Source organism: Arvicanthis niloticus, chromosome 1, assembly GCF_011762505.2.
Source record: "Arvicanthis niloticus isolate mArvNil1 chromosome 1, mArvNil1.pat.X, whole genome shotgun sequence".
Classification (NCBI taxonomy): domain Eukaryota; kingdom Metazoa; phylum Chordata; class Mammalia; order Rodentia; family Muridae; genus Arvicanthis; species Arvicanthis niloticus.
The window spans coordinates 59,087,204-59,108,249 of NC_047658.1; the positions used below are offsets into that span (position 1 = coordinate 59,087,204).

The 21,046-nt window shown below is 39.1% G+C and overlaps 1 long non-coding RNA gene across 10 annotated transcripts in view; it reads right to left on the reverse strand.

Moving 5' to 3' along the window:
• LOC143442906 (uncharacterized) overlaps positions 1 to 21,046 on the reverse strand; it is a 139,810-nt gene that overhangs the window by 58,963 nt on the left and 59,801 nt on the right. For 2 of the 10 annotated variants that reach the window (XR_013111519.1, XR_013111520.1), the window contains exon 2: positions 14,702 to 14,783. The exons of 7 other annotated variants lie outside the window; for them this stretch is intronic. This is a non-coding gene — a long non-coding RNA (uncharacterized LOC143442906). Of the gene's footprint in view, positions 1 to 8,949; positions 9,132 to 14,701; positions 14,784 to 21,046 lie in introns of all 10 variants that reach the window. One more of the 10 variants, XR_013111530.1, reaches the window with a different exon arrangement.

The window sequence follows — 21,046 nt, forward strand, 5'->3', positions numbered from 1 at the left end:
GGAAAACTGAGAGGACAAGGAAGAGAAGGAGGAAAAAAAGCAGGAAGATAAACTGGAAAAAGGAATGGGGAGGGGAAGGAGAAGGGGGAAGGAGCACACAGGATCATGGATCAACACATGTAGGAAAATCTGTGAAAGGAAAATGCTATTTGAAGATTTATGAACAATTTTTGATTTATGAATAATCATCTAAAAGTGATGAAAACTATAAATTCCTAACAACAAAAAGTATAAATTCCTAGAGTCAAAAAAAAACGCGATGAATTTTCTGCATGAAGAAAAATATACTAGTGCATATTATAACTAAATCACTCAACCCGAGGATAAAATATAAATCATAAAAGCATGCAGAAAAATATATTCAGCTTATATGAAGATGGTTGATCCGTGTAAAGGGTATAACAACCCTGGACATGTAGATGTGTAAAAACTCTAAAAATTCTAAAAATATAAAGCAAACATTGATAGAAATGCAAGGAGAAAAAGTTCCATAATTAGTAAGGGGAGAATACAGGAGCCAGTGATAAAGATTACACAGGTGTCTGAGGAAACGTCCAAGGGTTATGTTTTTGCTCATTATTAGAATTGTGGTCATGGATCTATATTGATTTGCTTAAATCAGAAGTTAATCAATTCTCCATTTCTTGTGTTAGTTATTATACATCAACTATAGCATAATAAAGCTATTAAAACTAAAAGCCAAAAGACAAGATTGGTGGTCTACAATGGTTCAACAAAAGCAAGATCAAAGGGCCCACAATGTATCTCTGCACAGACATAGAGACTCAGCCCTGCTCTTGGCCCTCTCAGGACCCCTCACTTGCAGTATATTCATTCTAAATGCAATTTTGCTTTTCTTTAAAGTCATATTCACCTGCTGACTCTCAGCTCAGCCTGTAGCAGGAGAAAATAAGCCCCACGCTTTATAATATTTTCAGGGTAACTCTCTCTGGTGCTAGGAAATATTGACAAATATTAGTAGACATTTCTAAGCCCTGATTGTTACAGTTCTGCCATGAAAAGATTTTGCTTCATGTACCATTTAGGTAACATGGGAAGAGGAGAAGTCCATATAATCACCATGTTAAAATGTTATCGGGTCACTTCCCAACATGAAGTGGAAGTTCATATAAGGTTATAAAATTATGGTAAAATCATATATGCCTTCGCTCTGAATCATATATTTCTGGTTCTCTTCATGTAATGGCTGGGGGAGGAGTCATTGTTAACAAATACCTGCCTAATCTATATTCTATACCAGTTAAACATAAAAGTATGTCATTAATACACTTGAAGGAGGGGAGTCATTTGTTAAAACATACCTTACTGAGCCTGGGACTATAGTTCAGTCAATAAAGTGCTTCCTGACAGTTATGAGTTTGATCTCCAAAACAAAACTAAAATGCCAGATATGAGAGGATCCCTGAAGCAGGACGATCCCTGGGGCTAGCTAGCCCACTGTTATAGTCTAATTAGTGGGCTTCAGGCTGATGAGAGACCCCAGCTCTAAAGAGCTGGGTTCTATGTATGAGAACGATACCTGAAGTTTTCTTTTCTTTTTTTTCCAGAAGAAAAAAATATTTTGAATATAAATATATTAAGTTTCCAGAAGACATATTAAGTATAAGGCATTCTAAAAGAGTATAAGACATAGAAACTATATTTTTCCACATTTAATTGAAAGGATACCTAAGTGTAGAAAAACTCTGAATTAGTATTAGAATTGCTTTTTTTCCCCCAGTTAGGCTTGAAACTTACCAAGCACTCATCTGGTGAATAATGGTTTTCTCAAGGTTGAAAGATTCCATCCTTCAGGGAAGCTCCTTAAATGGGAACCTAAGTAACTCAAAATTCATTTTGGATGTCCCTGAAACTGACCAGTTCACTGGGTCCATCCTTTCCAGAATAATTAATAAAGGGTAAGTGTCTCTTTCCAACAAGCAAAGCTGAAAATAACACTCTAAAGAGACCAGATCAGTTGTCTGAAACAGAAACCAGATGAGCTGTCTAGAAGAGGGTAAAACCAAATCAGGCACATGAACAGGACATTCTCCAACCTGTTGAGCTATCTACAGGCTGTACAATGTCCTCCAGGTTTTCAGTTTTATGAGCTATTGCCTGTACTGAGTCTCTTTTTAGTGAACCTGTCAATGAATCATTTTTGGTCCTGTAAGGAAATGCATGCACATATGCACACATTCACACACAGGTACACAACAATTTTAAATTAGTAAGTAACATACTCCTCATTATTCAAAGACTAGATCAAACTCTGAAACCAAAAAAGTTGATCATTCCAAAAATTTAGAACTACTATGGGTCTACCTCTGTACCTTAGTTACACAGAAATTGTTGGTCTTTAAAGCATATTGACTCTAGATTTTTGATGTGTGTTAACACATAGTAATCTCCATGTGGTTAACATGTTTTATGTAATGTAGAGGTCTGCTTAAGTGATTCTAAGGGGGTGAGATTCTATATGGATACCCTCATTTGCATGTGGTTTGAAAGATTAAAAAAAAGAAAGAAAGAAAGAAAAAAGAAAACTGTGGCTGATGTTTGTACTGCAGGTAAACATGGTGTCTCTTGGTACCTATCACCGCCCTGGAATAAGGAAGCGATTTTTCAGTTGATAGGCAAAAACTCTATCCTCAGACTCATCTTACTTATAATCTGTATTATCGCTGTCTAATGTATTCAATCATATTTCCATTTCTGGGAGCAGATGAAAAGTGGAATGCCTGGGATTCTAAATTAATTCCTTTTATTCCTTTACATGAGGCAGCTTCTGCACTGTAGAAGGGTATCACTGCTCCCTGCTCATTTCTTATTTATAAGTCAAACTCCCTGTCTGAAGCATCTCCACTTCTTCCCCAAAGCTAAAAAGTTTCAAAGAAACTAAAGCCTAGCTGGTTTTTATTCAAAGTGCCTAGTGATTCGATCCTTAAATATCCATACTACTTTGAAAGTAAATTTAAAAGAAGTCAGTTATTTCAAGGTTAACTGCATATACCCACCTCTGTATCTGAATGGCTTCTAGCTCAATACAGTTATTGAAATAGCACTCTGATTTCAAGCAGTAAAAATCCAATCCAAATCAGCTTATGAAAAGAGGAAGAAGCAATAAAGAAATAGAAAGTCACGGTTAAATGTCTCCCACTCATGCACATGTGGGTGTGCATGTTCCCATGCATGTGTGTGGGCACACACACATTCAAACATGCACACACATACATGTGTGAGCCTGTGTATTGAGCACATCTGTTTCTTTCCTATGATTTTCATTTATTCTTCTCTATTACACATGAGACTTTTTCTGCATGACTCTTATGTGGCCATAAGCATCCCTAGGTTTAATTTGTTCAGAAAATGACCAGAACATGAACACTTTCTACTCACTTCTAATTTAAAATGTCAGTAAAAAGCTTTGATTCCAAAAAATGTTCAAAGTCCTTAGTGATCAGGGGAATGCAAATCAAAACGACCCTAAGATTCCACCTTACACCAATCAGAACATCTAAGATCAAGTGACAGCACATGCTGGCAAAAATGTAGAGAAAGAGGAACACTCCTCCATTGCAGGTGGGATTGCAAACTGGTACTACAACTCCAGAAATCAACCTGGAGTTTCCTCAGACAATTGGAAATAGATCTACCTGACAACCCAGCTATATTACTCTTGTGCATATACCCAGAAGATATCTCATCATGCCACAGGGGCATGTGTTCCACTATGCTCATAGCAACATTATTTGTGATAGTCTGGAGCTGGAAACAACCCAGATGTCTCACAATGGAAGAAAGGATACAGAAAATGTGGTTCATTTACACAATGGATTACTATTCAGCTATTAAGAATGAGGATATCATGAGTTTTGCAGGCAAATAGATAGAAATAGAAAATATCATCCTGAGTGAAGTAACACAGACAAAAAAGGACATGCATGGTATGTATTCACTAATAAGTGGGTATTAGCCAAAAAATTACAGAATACCTAGGACATAACCCACAAGATCCAAAGTTAACAAGCTGAAGAACACAAGTGAGGATGCCTCAATCCCACTTGGGAGATAGAAGAAAGCAGTCACCAGGGTGGGGGAGCAGAGAGAGGGACCTGGGTGGGAGAGGGGACAGGAAGGGGAAGGGGGAACATGATCATGCATTGCAGGGAGTGGAGGAACAGGACTGAAGCCCTGGAAGTCAGTAAAAAGAACAGAAAACAGGCAACCTTGGGAGGTAGGAGGGGGACCTTCTAGAATGTACCAGAGACCTAGGAGGTAAGAGACTCTCCGGACTCAAAAGGAGGAACCTTGAGGAGGAAAAATTTGTAGAATCTACCTCCAGTAGATGGACAAGACATCAAGTGTAGGAATAAAGTTGCCATGTCACAGTCAAAAACTTTAACCCAGAATTATTCCTGTATGAAGGAGCTGTAGGGACAAAAATGAAGAAGAGCACGAGAAAAAGGAAGTCCAGTGACATGCCCAAATAGACATCCAGCTGAAGGGGAGGACTGGGGCCCTGATACTGTTACTGATGCTCTGGTGTGCTTGTAGACAGGAGCCTAGCATGGCTGCACTCTGAGAGACCCAATAAGCAACTGAAAGAGTCAGATGCAGATACTAGCACACAGCCAATGGACAGAAGCTGGGGACCACTGTGGTCGAATCATGGAGGGGGGAGCTGGAAGAAGCTGAGGAGGAGTGGGCCCCATGGGAAGACCAGCAGTCTCAACTAAGCTGGATCCCTGAGGTCTCTCAGACACCGAGCCACCAACCAGGCAGCTACACCAGCTGATATGAGGCACCCAACACAAATATAGCGGAGGACTGCCTGGTCTGGCTTCAGTGAGAGAAGATTCACCTAACCCTCAAGAGACTTGAGGCCCCAGGAACTTGGGAGGCCTGTTGGGGTGGGGGTTGGGAGTGGAGACATCCTCTTACTTATGGGGGCAGGGTATGGGAAGAGGAGCAGGGGGTGGGAAGACCAGGAAGAGTATGAAGTCTGGACTGTAAAAAAATTACAGAATAAAAATGAAAATAATTTAAAAAAAAACCTTGATTCCTCTTCCCCAAACTTTGCTGTTAATGATTTTTCAATCACTATTCCAATATCATAGTTTATATTAATAAAGAGAAAAGGAGAGGAAGGAGAAAGAGGAAAGAAAGCAAAAAAGCATGACAGGATGGAGGAGGAGACTGAGGTACCTAAGACCACTAAAGGAATAGTCACTGGGAAAATAATCTAAATAATATCACATTTCATTTATAACTATATCCCCAAAATACACTAAAAGAGTCTATATGTTTAGATTCATTCAATTTATACACATCACAATTTTTATTACCATTACCACTATGTATGTACACAAAAGGTATACATGCTGCAGTTACCAAAAATATCCTAATTACATGGTCCAGAGAATAGTAGTAAGCTACTTATAGTTTTATTTGACAGATCAAAATTTTCTCCTTGAACTTTTAAAATTGAAAGCACTAATGTTTTAATATATAAATTTATATTAGTGAAAATAAACCCTATATAAACTATTTTAGTCTCTCTCTTAACAATTAAAGTGTTGAGGCTCTTATTTGCTTTTAAGACTCAAGTTAAACTGAAACTTTTTCAAATATGGTTTCTTTTAGAGAACAGAATAAATTTATTATAACTATGCCATAACAAATCTCAACTATTTTCCAATTGTTGAACCATACATTCTTCCTGCATCTGCTTCAGTTGAGGGAAGAATAATGCCAGATAAGAGACACTGTATTCCGGTGACAAGAAGAGCAAACTCATGTTATCATCATGTGGTCTCCTTTTAATGGCTCCTTCATCTTGTGCAGAGTTGAACCTCTTTCTGGAGTCATATCCAATGAACACCATAACAGTTCATTGGAAAACCTAGAACAGATGTATGTTCTCCCTATATGAACACACACCAAGACACCTTGAGAACTTGTAAGTTACAGAGCAAACGCTAAAGTTGTTCCTCTTACGGATTCTTATGATTACTTAAGCACAAACTATCTTTACATAAAAAAATTTATTATGGAAAAAGAATATTTGTTATGACCAAAAAAAAAAAAAAAATCCAGAAAATATAAGGTAAACCTCTCATGAGATGATACTATACTGTACATATCATGTGGTCTAACAAATAAATTTCTGATAGTGTATTTATAAATAAATGTATTCATACACAGAAGCAAAGAAATGCACACATAAATATTTGCTGCAATCTCTTTAAAAGAAAATAAAACTAGTCCATATGTCCATAACAGAAGGACTAGTTAAACAAAAAATAATTAGTCCTTATATTTCTAATGTAACATATATTATAATGTCCTTGATATGGACCAAAATGTGGTAAATAGGCTAAGATCATAATTCACACTTATAACCCGAACATTTATTCAGAAGGATGAAGCAGAAGAATGGCCACAAGTTCAAGGCCAACCTGGGCCATAGAATTAGGGTTCGGCCCAGCTAAGACTACATAGTATGTAAGACTCTATCTCACAAAAAGAATACATGTATATGTGTTTATGCATATGTTTATGTAAAATATAAAATAAAATACATGTTATGTATGCATATATAATTTATAACATATTATTGTATATTATATGAATGTTCTTTAGGGAAAAGTAGCATATAGAAGAAAAATAAAGACATAATGTGTCCTTAGACTAATTCTATATCATGTTAGATGACAGCAAACACACCAATTGTGTTTTCTCAATTAATACAAACATAAAGCTAATAGCCAGGGGTTTAGAGTGTTTTGAAGTTTTGCTTAGCTGCTATGACAATATATGAGTTAGCTATTACAACAGAAACACAAACACAGTATGATTCATATGTTCCATGTACCTCTTTAGGATTCTAGAACCAAATCTTTTTACCCAGCATTGCCCACTGAAGAGCAAAACCTTGGCTCATTAAAGGAAATTTAACACTGAAAACACTGGAGTTCAAGCAAAATTCTGTGCACACACAGCTCCTCTTTTGGAATGGATTTAAAAAATTCCCAAAACAAAAATCTTAGTGTCCCAAACTAATTACAGTACATCTGCTACAATAATTAGCATACTCAGCAATTTACAATTCAATTCTTTGAAAATTGGGCTCCACACAGCTTGCAGTGACAGGTATTTTAGTTTCATGACTCAACTCAATTTTTTTTTCAACCTCAACTGCATGCTTCCAACTGTATACACTGACAACACCAGGTAGATCCAAGGCTTGTTCCTCTCAGAGCTAGAGTTTTCTAGTTTCCATTTTTCAGTCCTGGGATAAGTCTGTACAACTTAATATGGTTTGTGTTGATAAGTAAATAAGGGAAATATTTTCAGGTACAGTTAAATTTGTGTTTTGCAAGGCATAACTTTTTTCAAGGGGATGTGTGAGCATGTGGGCGTGCGGGCATGTGGGTGTGCATGTATGTGCATGCATCTGAGCATGCGTTTGTGTGTGTGTGTGTGTGTGTGTGTGTGTGTGTGTGTGTGTGTGTGTGTAGCTATGGAGTCCAAAACTGAGTATTAGATTCTCTAGAGCTGGAGTTTGGGACCCTCAGGATCAGAGTGCTAAGAACTGAACTCCAGTCCTCTCAAAGAACAGCAAGTACTTTTAACTGCAGAGCCATCTCCCCAGCACCCAAACAACATCTTTTAAGTAGGTGCACATACAATTCTTTTCTAAGGAAAGTCATATATCATTAATTGTTTTTCTATTCCAAGCCTTGTTCCTGCTGTTATCACATGTGTTGCTCAGTCGTGTAATATAAACACCGTATCACCTTTAGATTAGCCAATAAAAAGAAAACTGTCTTACAGTCTTATAAACATTTATGCAGTTGGTTCATTTCTTTGTATATATCCACACTTGTACCTGCTGCCACTGCCTGCTGCCCCTTGCAGGATGTCCTATGTTTACTGTAGTGCAAGTCTGCTGGTGATGAATTCAGTTCAGAGTTTGAAGAAATCATGATAACATTTTCAGTTTTAAATGTATTTTCTTTGAGTCTGGAATTCCATGTTGAATTTCATTGTTGTTGATTTGTTGTTGTTGTTGTTGTTATTGTTGTTGTTGTTATTTTGACATTGCTTTGACACCGTGGCTTCTGCACCTTCTCACCTGCATTCTTTCTGATGACAGTTCTGTAGCATTTCTTGTATGTAGTATTTCTTGTCTCCGTCCCTCTGCGTGTAATCCATCTGGTAACTGCTGGCTGGTTTTCTCCTCATCACTTGTTTCGAGCAGTTTGATCAGAGTATCTTTGCAGAGGTCTCTTTGTTCCTAAGCTTGGAGTTCTTTAAGCTTACAGCTTTCATAAAATGTGAAGATGGTTTGGCTATTATCTCTTTAAATTGTTTCTACCTACACCCCATGCTTGTTCTGTTTGGTTATTACAATAGTACAAATGTCTTACTTTCTCATTTCTGTGATAAAATACTCTAACAAGGAAAAATTAAGAGAGAGAGAGAGAGAGTTTACTTTGACTAACCATTCCAGAGGGATATGATTGTCACGATGAAGAACAACAGTCAGGGAACAATGACTGCAAGAGCACGAGATTGCATGGTCATCTACACTCAGGAAGCAGAGAGTAAACTGTAAGTGGGACTGCTCTATAAAGCCTCAAGATATACCCCAGACCCCCAGTGACCCACTTCTTCCAATGCAGCTCCCCTTCCTAAATATTCCACAGCCTTCTGAAACAGCATCACTGGTGGGGGACTAAGTGTTCAAATCTGTGAACCTAGGAAGAGCATTTCATGCTCAAATTAACACAGCAAACACTGGACAAGGTGCATGTCTCATAAATCATGACATTCTTCCACTTCTTTCCCAGATGCATTTTGGGTAGTTTCTATCTATTGTTGTGTCAAATTCATTCAAGAGGAGAATTTTATGGAGGTGTAGCTCAGTGATGAGTTACTCACTTTGTATGTACAAGGACCTGGTTTGATCCCCATATTGCAATATCAAAAATGTTGGACATCCCTTATTTAAGACTTCTGCAGCCAGAAAGGTTGGGTTCAAGTCTCAGAAAGGCTTCCACTCCTGTATTTGCTCTTGAAGTTGAATAAGTGTTGGACCTCCCAATGGCTCTATTTCCATATCTCTAAAATAGAAGGGATGAGAATACTTCATTTCCAAGTTGTATTCCATGAGTTAATACATGCAAGGTACCTAGTGCCTATCATGTTATAAGAACTACATATAATTGCAGGGTCTCTTGGTCTATTTACCATCACACTTTATTTGAGAACATTCTAAAAATCAAGTCTTTCCTATGGCCTCTACTTTATATTTGTCAAAAAAAAAAAAAAAAAAAAAAAAAAAAAAAAAAAAAAAAAAAAAAAAAAAAACCTCACAAACTATACCCTTTGACAAAATCTCAAACTTATGGTCAGAAATTTACCCCATTTTGTTCTTCTCCCTAGCTTCCACTATAAACAATTATTTAAAAAAGCATTCAATATCCACTTTGTTTATTGACCAGTTAGGCAGAACTTTGAGGTGGAGCATGCTTTGGAAAGTGGGTAGAACAGAAACTGTGCCAGAGTACACATGGGGGAACATGTAAAGCAGCACTGGAGACTACACACAGGCTCTAGAATGTTAAACGTCATTTTCTTGATTTATCCTGACTGTGAAACATTAGTTCACAAGTACACCACAGTGTTTCTGAGGCAATCATCACATTCAGTTTCAAATTCTATTGCTGTTGGTGGCATTTCAATAATATTTATTAACATCTTAAAACAAATATCTGCTAGGAGTTCATTCTAGAACATAAATGCCCTCTTTCTAATATTTCCTAAATATTTTGAAATCTATACAATCCATAGTTCTTCTAAACAAAGATGCGTCCTGTGATATAGTGCTATGCTTGATCTTTTTCTTACGTATATATTCATATTCCACATAGTTCGTGACCTAGTTTTCACTGGTTATACATGTCTCCATGACAGGGAAAATATACCATTTTTGTTATTCTTCATTGCAGATGAAGAGCTAGAACACTCATGTAATGACACTCTCAGTGGTGCTCACTATCTATTCTTTGAACTGAAGAGGACACTATAGTAAGTCATTTAACTCCCACAAAAGCCATGTATGATAAGTATTATAGGCCATTCATTCGTGAAACAGACTCAGAAGGTAAAGTAACTTTCTCAGGATCACACAGCCGAGAATAAAAGATCTTCATCTGGAATATCAAGGAGTGCTCTATTCTACTTCTCAGAGTCTCCTTCTACTGGATGGACTCCTGGATTACAACCTAGTACCCAGGAATCACTGACTTAGTCAAATTAGCTACTGTTTTGGAGATTAAAAAAAAAAATGAGACCCAAGGAGAGGAATGTCTAGTTCAAGGTAACAGAGCTTCTTATTTACTGAGCTAACATAGACATTAGTTAACACAGATAATATAGTGATAAACATGTTCCCTTTTTTGGTTCAAATAAAAATAAGAACAGAGCCCAGGATTTTAGCCTTCTTCCAGGGACTCTCTTGTCCATGCATGTTCGAAAAGGTGAAGTCCAGTGAGGGTTCCAAGGGAAGAGCAGGAATCACAACAAGAGGGAGTTTCCAAAGATAAAAGCATGGCAGCTGATAAATCTCCAAATAAAAAAGCATTTGTGAGGAGCTGTCTGCACCCACTATGAGATAGAAAGGCTGCCAAATCGGTTAGTCCAGAGGGAGAACTCGTCTTTAGTAGAAAAAGTTTATATCTCTACAAATAAATACAATTTGTAGAGGAGAATGACACAGAAGGAGTGAAAATGGATTGCTGAACTGGATGAGAACAGAATATCATGGGAAAAGAATTGATGACCTTGAATTGGGTAGAATCAAAGAATGAAGGCCAATCCCATCCACTGTGAGAGAACAGAAATGAATAGTTACCTATTTACCATTCTTTCTCTTATGGCAAAAAGTTTCAGGCAGTTGACAGCCACCTGTGACAATGTCACACACCATTGGGACTCTAACTTATATAATAACCTTCAGCATTTATTAGTCATACTTAACTTCCAGGGCCTCTGGAATGCTCAAGATATGACCAGAAAGCAAGAATTTTAGGCCTAATATTGTCTCTCTCTCTCTCTCTCTCACACACACACACACACACACAACTCAGAAAGGGTTCAGGCCTTCAATCTATTACCTCAGACCACTCCACCATTGCTGCCTCTGCAGTGCACAACCAATACACACACAAGCTCCTGACTACCTTCTGACAACAACTGTTCTATATGTGAGTGTGGTATTTCTTAATTGAAGAAAGCAGACCGATGAGAATTCTATGCAGTCCTAAAGAGGATGTGTGAAATAAAAGGGTCCAAGATAAAAACAGAACTTAGTCATGGTTCCTCTTGACCATCTCCTATGACTCAGTATGACCTGTGTGAGCATTTCTACCACATCCTCTCCAGACTTTGCAGCTTCTCCTCCTCCTCCTCCTCCTCCTCCTCCTCCTCCTCCTCCTCCTCCTCCTCCTCCTCCTCCTCCTCCTCCTCCTCCTCCTCCTTCTTCTTCTTCTTCTGAATAAGAGTAGTGACTTTAGGCAAGAAACACGTCTACATCAATACAGAGGATGGTGGCAGCCTGCCAGAGCACAATATTTGAGTCAACTGGAAACTATTTTGCCTCTGCTACAGATCTTCCTCCTGGCCTCTTTGTCAAAATGTTTTAGATACTTTGTGATTCAGAACATACTTCCTCCCTTAAGGAAACATTGGCAAATGCAAGCTTTGACAGTCACTCTCTTTTCAATACACCCACATACCTATTTACAAGTACACCGTGGCTCAGTTAGCTTCCCAGTTTGATCTCTTACCTTGCTTTGGAGCCAGCAAGCTCTTACCAAAAAGCCAGTTCTGGCCCAGTTTCTTCTAATGTGCCTCCTTGTTAAAGCTCTACCTTAACACATGGAAGGGAAATTCATGTTATACTCTTCCCACTCCTCTTCTTCAGATGGCAGGATAAGGTCTTCAGATGTTGCTGGAACTACTCATATTTTGCTTTAGATTGGTGATTTTCTGGGATATGGTGGGCAACAGATATAACATAGAGTATCTAGTAACAGCTGCATGGACCTTTCAGGATGGTTACATTCACTTCTATTATACAACCATGGCTTGTAATCTTGTCTCCTATGGTCTTCTTGGATGACTTGTTCTCATATGAAGCTGATAACAGTGACCTTTATGGAACTGAATGTGTGTGCGTTGAGATATTTCCTTACAAACTTAGGAAGTATTTAAAGCAGCAGTTCTCAACCTGTAGATCTCAATCCTTTTGGGGGTTGAATAACTTTCACAGGGGTCACATATCCTGCATATCAGACATTTACATTACAATTCATAATAGTAGCAATCTTATAGTTATGAAGTAGCAACATAAGTAATTTTATGGTTGGGGGTCACCACAACATGGGGAACTGCATTAAAGGATCACACTGTTGGGAAGGTTGAGAGACACTGATTTAAAGGCTGGTTTGCAGGTCCAGATAGCCACAGATAAGCTATGTAGAAAACTACTTGGACCCATTAGAATTAAGCTGAATAAATGTCATTTAAACTTCTTAGTTCCATGTTTATAGAACTCTGAAAATTTCCTTTCCAGGGGTTTTTCTCATATATATATATCTTCAAACATATACCAAGAATGTTGTATTTCTTCTCAGACATTTGAATGTAATAGTGAAGAAGTAGCTCTATCTAGAAAAAAATTGAATTATTCTCAACAAAAATCATCTTAAGAAAGTACAAAAGCCCAAATACTACTGAAGGCAATGAGAAAGTATGAGCTTTTCAACATCTCTGCCAGATATCATCAACCCAGTGTCTCTTCCAGACACACTAGCTTATCCAGATGTCATGGGGACTCTGCCTCACTTCTTTCACTCTCCATTGGCATCTCTAACTGCAATCTCTATCTCCTGGGACTAGAGACCATAGATTTGGAATTCTATTCATTCTGGTAAAGCCTACAAAGATAACTGGAACACCACACCAACAAGCTAGTAGTGGTCTGGAGATGGAGATGGAGCTGAAGCTGATTCGTGGTCTTACTGGTTACTTTATTACTGTATACAATTACACCTAGCCAAAAGTCACAAATAGCAACAATAGTTATAAATCCACATGAAGCACCATCACCCATCAACCTACATTCCACAAGTATCCAGCCAAACTATAAAGAAATAGAGAAGATGGTCTTTAATAATCTTCCCATTAGAGACAGAATCTTTTGTCATGAATAGTCCACCAGAGATGAATACTTAGACACGGTTTATAGCCAATTGAAAGTCTTTATTCCACTCAGGACCTAAGTGTAGCCTTAAGCAGAGTGTTCAGAATACAGCATTTTTTGAAGGTAGAAACCACATCTTGGCCTCTTGCGCCACAGCTTCAGGTTAGGTGGCAGGAGCTTTGCAGGAGCAAACAGTTTAACAGTAACAAAAACAAAACAAAAACAAGAAAAAGTGGCTGGCTGTAGGGGGGTTAGCACAAACAGGCTAAGATACATCAGCAGGACATGCTGACCTTGGGGCCCTATAATAGGGTTTGGTAATATTCCGTGGGATAGTTCATCATAGAGATTAAATTCTGGTTAAACATGAAATAGCCTCAGCAAAAGTGTGAGATGGAGGAACCTTTGCATGTCCTATCACACTCTGTCCTCTCATTTTTAATCTAGGCATGTTTGGGATCTACCTCTAATCCAAATAGAATGTGTGGCAGTACAGAAGCTATTCGGTTCCCAAGGCTCACTTTACAAGGAAACACAGCTCTTGTCCTTTCCACGGCAACATTTACTTTGGAATCTCCGAGATACCAGGTATACTGGATAGTTTCATGTTAACTTGACACAAACTCAAGTCATTTAAGAACCTCAACTGAGAAAACGCCTCCATTAGATCAGGCTGTAGGCAAGCCTGTAGGGCTTAACTGATGATTGATGGAGAAAGACCTAGCCCATTGTGAGTGGTATCATCACTGGGCTGGTGGTTTTGTGTTTTATTAAAAAAGCAGTCTGAGCTGGTGGTTCTGTGTGTTATAAGAAAGCGGTCTGAGCAACCCAAGAGGGACAAGCTAGTAAGCAGCACCTCTCCATGGCCTCTGCAAGAGCTTCTGACACCAGGTGACCCTTTTTGAGTTCTTGTCCTAACTTCCTTTGATGATGAAGTTTGATTTCCTCCCTAATTTACTTTTCGCCATGGTGTTTGATCATAGCAATAGAAACCCTAACTAAGATACCAGGTAAGAAGCCTACTTCCCCCTAAGGTCAGCATGATGTCAAAAAGTCCATGTCTCATGGAGAGTCCACATGTATGTATTCTAATGAAAAGAACTAGGTAAAGTCCAAGGTGACAACAGACATACAGGTGAAGGTACCTTCCTCAGCCATAGAGTCACCCCTCACAAGTGGGAGCTAAGGCAGGACTTTCTCACTGTGTCTACCTTACAACAATCAAAATGGCTAAGATCAAAAACAAGTGACAGCACATGCTGGTGAGGATGTGGAGAAAGGGCAACACTCCTCCATCACTGGTGGGATTGCAAGCTGGTACAAGCACTCTGGAAATCAATCTAATAGTTTCTCAGAAAATTGGAAAAATTTCTACCTGAAGACCAAGCTATACCACTCCTGGTCACATATCCAAAAGATACTCACTGTGTCTGGAATTTCGACCCAAAGGCATCATACTTGTTTTGAGTTCCTAGCCTTTGCACACATTTTCAAGCAGCAGTCATGACTAGAGAAAATAGTGAAAAGTGCTTCTTAAAGTCGAACAGGCATACACTTAAATTTCAGCTCTACCCCTTGCACAGAGATAGCTAACCATTTAACCTCTCTCCACATGCTTAGCATCCTGAATAGCAATGAGATTTGTAATGGCACATTTATGAGGAGCCATATGGAAAGATACCCTTCCCCTAAGTGTTCTCTTTCTCCCCTGCCATTCTTCCTTATCCTCAGTTCCACTGAACAAATTACTGTCAAATGGTGCTAATGAAACAAATCTATTATCATTCATCTGAAACTGAATTCATTCATATAAATAGAGGCTGAAGGGAATGCCTTGCCCAAAAGCAGACTAACACAGAAGCCAAAGCCTTGAGGATCTCCTCATCTTGGTCAACTGACAAATAGGACTTTGGTGTAGACTGGAATAGAAAGTATGATTCTAATTAAAAGCCAGACTAAAAGTTGCTTTTCTGAATGTTCTTACTAGATTGTATTACAAGCCAAACTTCAGCATATGTGTGAATCTGTTAAGATGTACATTTTTTTTTTTCTTAAAATTCGGTGAGTCCTGGAAAAAGCTTGAGATCCTTCATTTAAGTACCCAGATGATGTCTATATGGCTGATCCACCAACCGTATGTTAAGCAGCCAGCCCTAAAGGACTCTGTAAAAAGGCTTGTGCTAATTACTCAATGAATAATTCATCTTTGGTTTCTCCGATTAGCAGAACATGACCAATGCTTTCCAGATCTCTGCCTTCCTGGGAGGATGGCTCACATGGCTTCAGGCTGAATACAGTCATTTTCTTCTGTAGCCATCCTCTGTAAGGGTCCTGCAATTACCTAGTTTTTATTTATCAATAGTTTTTTTCACAGCAAGCAATAGAGTTCACAGCAAGCAGTGATCAGAGATTAGTCTATTCTGTCACAGCTGGGAAAGTGAAGTCCAAGAACAGCCTAACACAGATCTTCTAACTTCAAGCTATAGGCATTAACTTATTGAATGTGAGTGAACAACTTTTGGAATGACCATGCCATAGCTGCCTAACTGGGCTGTTGACTGACAGTACTATAGAAAAATAGATTTGAACGAGATATTATGAGCAACTTCCTCCTCTTTTATTTTAATGCAGCTTTAGTTACTAATTATGGTGGAGTGAGGGGGAGGGGAAGCATTTACTGTGGAGAGTGTTCTTCATTATATGTTACAACACTCTTAAGATTCTATGGTCACTGCTAGTTAGCTAATATTTTTTATTATTATTTTTCCCAATCTGCTTTTATACCATTTTAATTACATGTAAGTACTAAAATCAGTTCTAGGTTGAAGAACTAGCAATACAATAGATGCAAATAGTCAAGGAACAAGCAAGGCAATAAACACAAATAGTCAAAGAACAAGCAAGGCAATAAACAAAGTCCCATGATCACTCCCATGATCATTGTTTCTAAGGGCTTATCAGGATGACCAAAATGTGAGCCTACTTTTCCGTGTCCTAGCCCAAAGTTCTGACATTGGCCAAGGACAAGGAAATAGGCTTAAGGCAGGAATCTAAATCTTAGGCTAGAACAAAGAAGTAATTTCAGGCAGGAATCTTAGTCAAAGAAATATGCTTCAGACATGAAAATGACTATTTAGCTAATCTTAAAGGTGAGGAATCTGCCACCTTCAAGAGAGTTAAGTAAACTGCCTTAAACTCTCACAGGCAGAAGTGATGGAGCAAGCTTCAAGGTGAATGCATCTGACTGTAAATCTGTAGTTTCCCCTTAGCATCTCGTTTTAAGACATAGTGTTTTATAGATATGCTGTGTCAGTCAGTGAACTTGAACAGGTTTGATAGATTGGCTGACTTATTGACAGATTGTTTGATAATGTTGGCAGGGATCAATGTGTCTTTTGGCCAAGTCAACCCATGGCTGACTTTTATTGCTTCAATTTGCCCTATAATAGATGTGACTTTTGCTCTCCAGCCAGTGTGTAAAGCAGAATAACTTGACTTGAGCTCATATTTCACTGGTACCTGCCACTCAAAGCATTATTAAGAAGGTCTCATTTGTTAAGCTTGGCTTAAGACAGGAATTATAAGGGAAAAGAGGAAGCCTATTGTCATCTTTGAGATACAAATGTGTTTGAGTCTTTCTCATCAGGATGCTCTGACTGCAGACCAAGATTGGATAGTAATATATGAACCATCAATGGCAGAAGGAACAACCAGAGCTCAAGAATGAAGAAAAAAATTAATCTGGATGTATGGAGGTAAGGTGCTAAATGGAAGTTTGTTGTAAAACCTTGACGTGGCAAGAAAAAGAGGACACCAGGTGTCCTTACTTATATCAAGACACAGGCATGGGTCATTCATTGTCTAAGGTCTCAAGGCTCAGATTCCAAGTATTTGGAATAAACTGGATTAATTACAGGAAATGGATGTGCTGACGATAACACATCAACAGAAAATATAGCTGACGCTACAGAAGAACAAGAGTGGTTTGTGTTGATAGAAATTTTAAAGCAGTATTCTCATTCCTTTTCCCCCCTCCTCCTGTCTCCACTTCTCTCCCTATACCACCCTCACTCATAGTTTCTCTTTCTTCCACAAATCTCCTATCATCTATGTGTACACAGCTCTGTGTTGCCATGGTGATCACTGTGTTCACACCTCCTCTGCCCATCACCATCTAAGAGCATCTGGTTCTCTAGGGTCAGGTGTTGAGGAGAGTTGAGTACAATTGATTCAGTATCAATTAGGACTGAGAATTAACAAGCATGCATACACTTATTCAATTATTTGGAATAGAGGACAGCAATGGGACTTAAGAAGATGCTTACAACAAAAGGAACAGGCCTATAGCAAACTCCTGAAATGTCTGCCACCTCTAAGGATGAGGACAGAAACAGCCAAGATCTTTGGAAGCATATATAGAACAGAAAAGATAAAAGTCAATAAATAAACAAACAAATAAATAGAAACCCAGAAAGTGTCTTTGTTCTTTTTCACCTTTTAAAGAAACCCTTTGTTCCATATCTGCCAGACTCAATCCTGTTTGAGTGTCGGCTGAATGTTCCAAAGGCCTCCAGTCCTTTCTCCATGAAAGGAACAACAATAAAATCAGTACATGATAATCTTTCCCCCTATTCTCTACAATCATCAATGACTGCTGTGTGCTGGGCTACAGAAGCTAGTACAATCATATGGAAAAGAGAGTAGTTTCAACAGACAATCATCTTACCACAAAAAAGTTCTCAAAGGATGAGCATCTGCTCCCTTCTCTCCATAACCTAAGATGGGCCATGGGATTTTAGTAAGAAGGTAGATGAAATCTTTTGGAGTTCTGCTTAAAATGGCTGTTTCTAGTCTCACCTTAAACAAGCTTACCAGGAAGCTGTTTGTCAGCTTTACATCTTTATATACAGGCATAAACACTTGAAAGAAGAAAAGGATTTGTTATGATTTGTGGTTTCAGAGGTTATGCCCAGAGGCAGCTTGATGCTTTGTCTTAGGGATCTGTGGTAAGGTAAGGCACAGGTGGAAAAACATAGCTGCTTACTTGATAGTCACTTGAGAACAGAAAAAGAGGGGAGAGAGAAGAGAATCAGTGACCAGGATCTCAATGTACCTTTCAAGAAAACACTCCCAATGATCCACTTCCTTCAACTTCTCCCCAACCCCTCCTAAACAATACCATCAGCCGGGGACCATGTTTCAACCTGTGAGTTTTGGAAACCCATTTGAAATTCAAACCACAACGGGAGCTGAGAGGTGAGAGCCACAGAAAGCTATTTTAAAACAACACCCAAGGTAATCTTTTTTCTTTCTTTCTTTCTTTTTTAATTTTCTTTGAGTAAAATGTTTGAGAAGGATCAAAAGCAAAGCCCTGCAGGAGCCAAAGAGAATGACTTGAAGAGTGACAGAGGTTTCCCTAAGGAGTGACAGTGTGACAGTTGAGTTGAGTGTCAAATGTATATACCAAGAAAAGAATGCTACTCTAGGATTCGAGGCAGAGAGTAAAGCAAAGCCCAGAAGCATGAAATCTTGACAAGCTCTGAGGCGCAGAAGACAGACAACTGGTTAAATCTTAGAATCCTCTTACAAAATGTGAAAAGCTTTGAGCCTAGAGCCACACTGGGAAGGGCCCTGTATGCAAACCCGAAACCACAAAATGTTCAAAGAGTCCATTAAAACAACTTCTCTAGCCAGGCATGGTGGCTCACATCCGGAACCCTAGTAAGGGCTGAAGAAAGGGTCGCCACTACTCTGAGACTAGCCAGAGCTACAATGTGAAATCCTGCCCCAAAAAGAAGAAAGGAAAAAGAAAGAGAAGGAGGGGATAAAGAGAAGAAGGGATGGAGAGAGGAAAAGGAAAAGAAGAAGGAAAAATAAAAGAAAAGGAGAGAATATACCCCCTATACCAAATTCTCTGAAACATGTCTCTCTCTCTCTCTCTCTCTCTCTCTCTCTCTCTCTCTCTCTCTCTCTCTCTCTCTCTCTCTTTCTCTCTCTCTCTTTCTCTCTCTCTGTGATGTATTCCTGTGCAAGACAATGTATATATCACAGCACACATATGGAAGTCTTTCCTCCTAGAGCCAGGAATCTCAGCTGAATGCACATCATGCCTGCCTTTCCCTGTCAGCTTCTGTTCCAGGACTTAGATTTCAAAACTAAGATTTCCCAAAAAGCATGTAGAGAGTCAGGTTAGATGCCTGAGGATAGCACAGAGAGTATAGTGCATGAAGACTAGAGTTTGGGTCCCCAGAATCCTCATAAAGATGAACCATTATCAGCATCTGTAATCCCAGCCCTCTGACAATGAGATGGGACGCAGAGACAGGAGAGTCTACAAATTCAGGAACCAGCTAGTCTGACATGCCCACAGGTGAACAAGAGACTGTCCTAGACAAGGTGGAAGGTGAGGAACTACAAGCCAAGGTGCCAACCACTGACTTCTATATACATGCGGTGGCACTTACATTTCCATTGTCCCACAAGTGAATACATCACAGGAGAAGGATATTTTTAAATACCCAGAAAAGTCTGCCTAGCTGTTTCTGTACTTCCTTTCTTCCTTCCTTTTTCTTCCTTTTTCCCTTTTAATAGCAACAGGCACAATTTGCTTTTAAAACAGTCACCTGAGGTGTGATTGAGAGGAAATCACTGCTTGTCGTTTCCGGCTCTGTGGGAAACATCATCCAGTCAAACTTAACTAAGCCTTTTATTTCCTACATTTGCTCTTCATCAATTGCAGCCTGTCAGCTTGCAGCCTAAGAACCAGCAGAGAGCCCCTCACCCTGCACTCTGCATAGTGCAATTGCTCCTGCGCCACAGATCAAATTTCCAGGTCGTTTTGTTCTCTCTATTAGAAGATGCCCCCTCCGAGAGCAGCATGCCAGCCCTGTTTAGGAACTATTTAGAAGAAAGTAAAGCTTTAATTTCCTGCTTTTTCCTCCCTGTACCTTCCTTATCCACCTCCTCCACCCCAGCAGCACCACAGGAAACATCAGCTTCCTAAAAAGAAGCACACAGTTTCCTGCATTTCTGGATTTTTCTCTCATACTTAGAAGGTTTTTCCAGAGCTGGAATTTAGGACTACTGAGACTAGCAAATCACAATAGCATAGAGATGAGCATGTCCTAGGATGGGCTGGACTCCAGCCCTCCTGTGAAGGACAGAACGTTGAAATCTAAATAAGTAGGATTTAATATCAAGACCCTGAAAGACTGTGGAAGCCACTTAATTCCTTGCAATGTGGAGATAATAACATCTCACCATTAACATCACTGCTAAATGAGTTTTCTTTTTCCTGACAGCAAAATGAATTCCTCTCTGAGTGTGTGGCCATGATGCTTGCCAGACGTCTACACGAGCCACTAGCATTTGATAATCAATTCCACTCTCTTCTTCTCATTCCTATGTAACTCTTAAAAATATATTAGGTCAATCTTGTTGGAGAGTAATCTGCAGTGTTGTTCCTCTAGTGCCAGCCACCATGGTTTTGTTTGCTTATTGTTTGTTTGGTTAGCTGTTTATTTGGTTGGTTGGTTGGTTGGTTGGTTGGTTGGTTGGTTGGTTGGTTGGTATTGGATCTGCCTGTTCTCCCTCCTCATCCTACCCCCACAGTGCTGGGCTTACAAACATACACTACCACACCTGGCTCTTCACATGGGGTCTTAGGATACGACTAAGATCTTCCTACTTGCATGGTGAGCATTTTACCTTTTCTGACTGAAATATCTTCCCAACCTTAAATCTTAAACTAATGTGAGTGGCATACTACCA